Consider the following 8324-nt stretch of genomic DNA (forward strand, 5'->3'; position numbering starts at 1 on the left):
GTGATTTTAAATACGAAGAGAACATTCATTCAGTATTACTTAATTAAAGCACATGGAGTAGTAAAAGAAGCTGACAAACAGAAAAAAGGAAACAAGAATATCATGTGTAAATCTAAGAAGCTTTTCCCACTGCTCTCTTTCTTTTTTTTTTTTTTCATTTTTAATTAGTTGAAAATTGAAAATAAAGTGAAGGTTTTAAAATGGAGGGAGAGAGTGATTTTGGCGCATTAATGAAATTTGTGCAGGTTTAGCGGGGTCATTAATTAATTAGTGGGAAACATATGGCTAGATTTTATTTTCATAATCTTTGTTAAAAATATTTTGTTAATAAGGAAAGAGTTGTATTTTACTTATTTGTTACAGTATCAATTTTATTTTTATTTTTGACCTGTTTTCCTAGCTGTCACTGCTGATGGTCAAAATTGTACACCTGGATTTATAGATTTTAGATCCACCGAGCTGACACACGAATGTATATTTTCGGGTCTCATTTAATTGTGATTAATTAACAATTAATTAAAAGTGAAATCTTTGATTCTTAATCTGATCTAACGAGAATATTTTAAATGATTTGAAAATTTTTAACTTCTGAACAAGTCTCGTGAAAGTATCTATCGGTTCCATTTTATTTTTTCTCGTCAAACTAATTAATTTAGAAATTTCCTCTTTTATCTTCAATAAAATTTTATATACTTTTTTAAAATACACCAGCAAGGTATATAACGTAATCTTAAAATTCAATAACAACAAAGATTTAAATAGAGGTATACTGTCATTTTTGTTAAAAAATTACAATACAAACATCGAGTTAGAAAATAAAAAATAAAACACTCAAAATTTTATAGTTAATAAATAATGTTATGTGTGTAACACTCGTTGTGATTCACCAGAAACAAAAAGCACATAAAATGTGAAAAAGAAAACGACAAATATTATATAGAGTTAAATAAATGTGAAAGCTTTCGTATAGTGTGTATACGTAGCATCCATTATTATACAGAAATTGGTCATTGAGTTATAAAGAGCTCAGCTCACCGACAGAACAATTAGCAATAGTACATAAAATACAATAATTTGATTTGTGTCAAACAAAGAAGATGGTCAAGTGTCCAATCTTAAGATATTTAGACATCATGAATTAATGTCACTTTCCCAACTGATCATTCAATTCACATGATTCCAATTTATATTGGAGTTACTAGCTTAGCTAGTTGTTTGGTAAATTGACCAATTTACTTTTAAAAAAATTATTAATTATACATAATATACTACTCCCTTGGTGCCTTTTGATATGTTGTTTATTGTTTGGTCACATCCACTAAGAAATTCATTTGATTATACCAATGGTACACTTTTAACTTAGATAACTCTTTGAATGCTTCCATATGATTTACTAAAATAATAATAATATGATTGAAAGTGGCAAATTAATAACAAATATCGGAGGAACTGCATCTCTCTAATCACTTATTAATGTTAATTGGGTGAAATGTCACTCTCTCCATTCATTTTACTTAATTATTTATTATTTAAATATAAGAGTATATCTATTACAACTTAAAAATTAACGGAGGAAGTACATAATAGTACTTCAATTTTTCAAAGCATAATTTATAATAATAAAGATCAACAGGATGTTTATGTGTTAAACTATCTATTTTTAATAAAAGGAATCGCCAAACAATGTCTTTTATAAAAAATATCAAGTCAACCTGAATCAAATAAAATAAATTTAAAAAAGTAACGAACTAGAGATAAATAGTAGTTATTCAGCAACATATGTTATGTTCTGATAATTTATTTATCTATTGAGTGAATAATAAATGAAGCAAATTCCTATAAGAGAGGAAGTAGTAGAAGTCGTTCACAAAAATGTTTAGGCCGAATTGTGACACACCACAACTATAGTCTATGTATAATAATCCATATTGAAGCAAACTAGTACGTGTGTTTACATTACATCCAAAAATAAATTGGTCAGTCATTTTCATTAACTCAATAACTAGTCTTCTTTTTTTTTACTTGACAATAATTCACAGCAATTGCAGCTAGGCCACTATATATATTTTAATTTCATGAATGTCGTTTTTGATATATCGATGCACCATATTGTCAGTGTCTCCCAAAATTATGTCATTTTCTAGTTCCATGGCGTTTGCCCACAACCCCCACCTAAGTTTACATGTACTTATTTCTTACTAATTGAGTATCAAACTTGCCCAATATTTTTGGTTTAAACTCTATAACACATGTCAAGAATCAACAAGAAAATGCTAATTCTTAATATAAAATGGTGGGAGCAAGTAGTTGGAAATTGAAAAGCTACTCCACTAATTAAACTTTCTTTATGTTTCTGTTCCTTTAAAAAAAATAAATTGTTTGTCTATACTTTATTGTTTCAATTTGTTTGGTTTATTTTTTTAGTTCATTTCTAAGAAATGATACTTCTCTTTTCTTTTTTTATAAACTTTTAAAATTTTAACTTTCTACTTATCACATTTAAGACGATATTTTAATACATTTAACATATTTTTTAATTTTATATCACAAAATTTAAAAGAGTTTAGTTTATTTCCATTTGTAACAGGAGAGTAAAATAGAGAGGGGTCCCCCACAAGGGGAGAACTAAGGTAATTTGTGTGAGTCAGAAAGTAATAGTAATACTATATATATGTGGTTCTACTTCAATATTCTATTTGAAAATTGCAGTATATATCATAATGGAGCAAAATTGTATGTATAATATACTGAAACTTTTACATGAGAATGAATATAAATATATATAATTCTCCATTACCCGAAACATAGCATGAAAATTGGCAATTATTTCATGCTACAATATAATGCTTTTCCTATCATAAATGTTAGTTGTGAAAACATTATTAAATACAATATTAAAATGAGCAATAAGAGTAGCTTTTTTTGCAATAAGGTAAGTATCCCCAATTATCAGATTCTGGCCTAACATATCACTTCACGTTATTTGAGTTCAACAAAACAAACAAATAAATAGTCAAAGTTTATGGGTTCAATTACACAATGGTTCTTTTTTCTTCGTATGCCAAGGTATGTCAAAGTTACCAACAAATGAGTACTTGGGTTGAATTTGGATGATTTACATTTTACGATAGCCTAGGTCAATAAATAGATCTCACATTTAGACATTTAATGTAAGTTAAAAATTTAAATTGAAATAGGTTATATTGTTAAAAATGACAAAAGTCTTACATTTTGAGGTAAATGAGATGAGTGGACACCATATAAAGTCTGTGTAATCCTCTTTCCTTTGAGTTAACTTGTGGAGTGCGAGTTAAGCCTGAGATTTATTTTCACAATCACCAACTAGTTGACATTAAAATTTTAGTTGTAAAACAGATCATATATTGTTAGGAGCTCTATTTTAATCTATTTAACGTTATAGTATTCGAAAATTCATGAAATTATTAAGTATTTGAATATGGAAGCGAGACTAATTAAGCAACCTTACAAGTTGATGTTTTCCTTCATTGTCAATATAACCTTAAACTTAGTTGTAAAACAGATCAGATGTTGTTAGGAGTTCCATTTAAATAGCAATAGAAAATATTAACAACGTCCAATATTAGAACTCATACAATCAATAAATATTGAAGCAAGCTTAATTAAGTAACGTTGCAAGTTAAAGTTTTTTTCTTTATTGTCAAGTTAACCTCAAACATGTCCTTAATTACGAAACTTTAAGTATGGTCAATCTCAAAAGAGAAGTAAGATTAGAGTGAAGTTACAATTTATTAGTTGTTACACGAAATCTATACATGACTTCTAATTGTTTCAGACAAAAAAGGGCATTTTTAAATCTGTTCTTTGGTCAAAAGAAGCAAAGACAAATTGAATTGATTATTCTTTTCCTTTTTGTTTAATTACTAATTGTTTGGTTTAGAGCCCAAATTGTAAATTAAATTAGTAATAAACATTGGATCCTTATAAGTGGTTGCTGCAGTCTTTTGGGAGTCAAAATAATAGGAGTCGTAAGCCTTTTTGTTGCTTTTGTTAACTTTTCCATTACGCTTTTTAAGCTTTCGACGGCGTGATGAACGGGCAGATTGCAGATTCTGTCTCGCTAATGCTTCTTTGCTTAACACTAAACATGTTAATTAATTAAACATTAAACTAGTTTAATTAGTAGTCCACTAGTTGCTAAAAGCTCATTTTTTAGGTATTCTTATAGAGTTCCTTCACATTTTATCTTAAGTTGGTACAAAAAAATTCAATAATTTGATAGTTATAAAGGAAGTAAAGAAAGAATCTAATCCAGCATCAGTGAGGTGAATGTGGCTGAGCAAATGACACAGATATTCTCATGGGATTTACCTAATTATATCATGCTTTGTGGTTAGTCACTAGAGACCATTTCCTCAATTGGTTGAGATATTTAAATTTTACTATGGTTATATGGAAAAAAAATTGTAAGTCTGAGTGATCGATTTCATGTCATCATAATATTTTTCTTACTCAGGAAAGAAAGGTTGAGTTTGTAATGTATGATCAAAGAAAGATAGAGTTTACCGAGTCTGAAACACATTTAAATTTTGTATGAATTAAAATCAATGTTAGAGACTATCTGATTTGGAACAAATGTATTGTTTTTTCAATTTTTTCTTTACTGTAAGTGAATATAGAAGATCAATTTTTCCTTACCAAATAAATAAATTTAAGCAGTCATCTGAAATCTTGTTAGCGACCCAATAACAGTAAGTCATCAAAACATCATAAATTCCATAAAGCTCTGGCATGGCTAACGCTTGGGACCATCCAAAGGATCATAACTTAAGATTTAATTTGCACATGATCATACTCCTACTAATTAATTTCAGGTTTTGCAATAATAATAAAGAAATTAATACTATGTAAATAGGTCCTATGCTATGATAAAAGACTGTTCCCTACTTCAACAAAACACCAGGGTGAAAACAATAATTAAGTTAGTTGGGTCTGCTCATGAAAACTCTATTTTAAATTACACCTAAAAGAAAAAGAGATCATTCATCTTTTTTAAGTACTGATTGGTTCTCGATGACCATTTTTTCTGTATTAATAAATGAAGATACAATAATTAGAATAAATAAAAATTCAATATGTCCATTTCAATAAAAAAAAAAAAAGAGCAATTAAGCAATTAAGCGTGGACGAAAATGAATGGTTGGTCAGTCTTTGTCGAATTGTCAATTGAATGAATACTCATTGTGTTTCTTTTATTTTGTTTGAGGTTCTTTTTTTTGTGTGTTTCTTTTATTTTGTTTGAGGTTCTTTTTTTTTTTTCTGCGGTAGACAAATCTTCCTTTGTTGCATCATTGCAAATTAAAACCAAAATATATTCACTAGTTCGTGTTGGGTTTTATTTGCCCTAAATTTCTTACCATAAATAAGTTTTTTTTTTAGGAAAAAGTTTTGAATTGACTAATTTTTTTTTTGGTAGTAAAAGGTTTAGGACTCTATAAATAGAGGTATATTTCTTCTAACTTAATCAGCATTCACAATGTAGTCTTTAAGGGTCTTGAGAGTTTTGGTTAAGGGGAGAATTTATGGGTCACAAGTTTGATACATTATCACTTGTGTGAACCTCCCATGTATTCCGAGTGAATTGGTAGAGGTTGTTTCCCTCTGTATTTTGTACTCTCATATTTATAGTGAATTGCTCATCTCATTTGTGGATGTAGGTCGATTGACCGAATCACGTTAAATCTTTGTGTCTTTTGATATATTTCTAGTTGTCTTTCGAGGTTTATTTTGCTAGCTTCCGCATTTATACCTGCTTATTTTCGATCCTGACAGTTCGACACCATAAGTATTTTATATAAATCATATTATTTTATTAAAGTTTCAAATAAGTTTATGATACACAAGTTAAATCTATTATCATCCCGTCTCCTATATTAGAATTAGATAAGATTATGTATTTGTATAAAAATAATATATTTATAAATTATAATTATATAAAAGAACATTCCCATCATTTTGATGTTAAAGCTCTCGTCTATGAAAATTTAAAGCGTGATTGGTGATAAAAGTCTACAAGCCTAAAAAAAAAAAAAAGGCAAAAAGAAGTACGGTAGGTTTGTTGAGTGGGGCCCACTTATAAAAACAAGTGGCACGTGGCAGTCATGAATGGCGCCAATAATTATTAACGCCGTGACCCCTCCTTCACATTTAATTACCGCTACCCAACTTTTCTGTCTCAAAGAAAGCCTCCATTCTGTTAGCGTCGGTGAGCTGAAGAACCGTTAATTCTCACCCTTAATTGGTATGCATCTTCTTTTTTACTTCCGAGTAAGTATTGATTATAACACCACTTTTTACTCTCTTACAGAATCTTCTTTTTCCATTTTCTCATTTTCACTAGTTGAATTAGACCCCACACAAAAAATAGAAAAATTAAAATTTTGAACCGTGTAGAATAAATATATCATATATAAATTTAAAAATTACAAACACTCTCTATGAGAATATATATATATATATATATATATATATATATATATATCAAATTCTGAAATATATATATAACTCAATACACTATTTCATGAAATTCTAATATCTATAACAAAAAATTTAAATTTGGATAAAGTTTCACCATTCGTTTGGCCCAAAACTTCCTTTAAAATGTTTGACTATATCAAAAAATATGATTTATATTCACAAGTTCTAAAAATTATTGAAAGTATTCACAAATTTATTTTCATATTTTATAATGAATATGTTCGATTAAAAAATAACCTTATAATATAATTGCTAACAATCAACAATAAGAAAATAACAATATAGGCAAGACAATAAATTAATCGCATCATCAAACTTGTCACTGATTCAATTATAATTATAATTCATTAAACTCAGTTATTTTTTTCTTAATGTGATCACTCAAATTAGAACTCAATTTTTTCGAACGAGATAGTAATAAATATTAATTAGAATTAATAAATAAAGGATATTTTTTATAAAAGAAACTTAGGGTAATTTTTGAATTTTTAAAAATTCCCAAATATTAGAACTTGACCCAAATACTAGTTTGTTTCTAGTATTTTGGAACTTGAATTACTTGACAAATATATTTACAAAGTTATATGATCAAACACCACTTTTCAAGTTTTTTTTTAAATTCTTTCCAAGTATTATTGGGGCCAAATGGGTCCTTCAAAAAATATTTTTTAACGATAAAAAAAATCATTTTATATGTGAATTCTCTGTTAATTAAAACTTTGGTCGGACCACTCGTGGTTTTGAAAAAGAAATTAAAGGTAATCTTATCATCTTTGTGAAGGGCAACGTGGTTAATTTTGGTACCCTTTGACTTCTGTTCGGTTTGCTCTTTATTTTATTTAAATTATTAATGAGTGAAAGAAAAGGTAGTTGTACCTTTTTTTTATGCTTTCTAATTGCTACTTATTTTGATTTAATTAAAATACTATCTTATAATTATGATTAACGGATAACAAACATGCATAATTATTTACTTGAATTAGAGACGTGATTACTTCCTTTCGGTAGGACTAATAACATAATTTCCTTGTTCATTAATCATTATGTCTTTATTTAATCCACAAATTACATGTCTGAATTATTAGTTTTCGACCATGGTGCAAAGCGTTATTATGTTTTAACGGTAAAACAAGATATAGGAGGAGTTACTAATTGTGACATTTCAACGGTTATGTTTTAAACCTTTTGATCTTATTGATTATTTAACGGTTGATTAATAGTAGTAGGTTTTGACATCTTCAATGATTTATAATTCTTTAACTCATCATTGGTGTTATCCACCTCCCGCATTCATCGGTTAAACGTTGCTCAGATTTTTTATATTATTTTCTGGATCAAGAATACACTATGTATAAACTTTGACATAACAAGTGAATTAAGGGATTCTAGAATCTAGGATTTTACAGTTGATGATTTAACCTCATAATAACATGAGACAGTAGGATTTGGATTATTATGACTACTAATGTGTATTACTGTATAGTATAGGAATGATGTGTTCTTCCTAATTAATTACATACAAATTTGCCACTTAATTACATAAACATCACGAGATCATTGTAATTTTGATTTACTTAAATGTTTATGACATGCTTGATATGGACTTCTAATATGATCTATTCATTTTCTACTTTTAGTTGTTTTCATCGACCAAACTCATTGTTTGGTTATTATACTTTTTGAGTTTATTAAAAATAATCATTACTTAGTAAAACACCTACCTTTTTTTTTAATGATAAACTAATTGTCTTAGTCACTTATTTTGGCTAGTTTTAGACTTGATGATTTAAAACCATACGTAGATTTAG

This window comes from Solanum pennellii, chromosome 2 (assembly GCF_001406875.1).
Source record: "Solanum pennellii chromosome 2, SPENNV200".
Lineage (NCBI taxonomy): Eukaryota > Viridiplantae > Streptophyta > Magnoliopsida > Solanales > Solanaceae > Solanum > Solanum pennellii.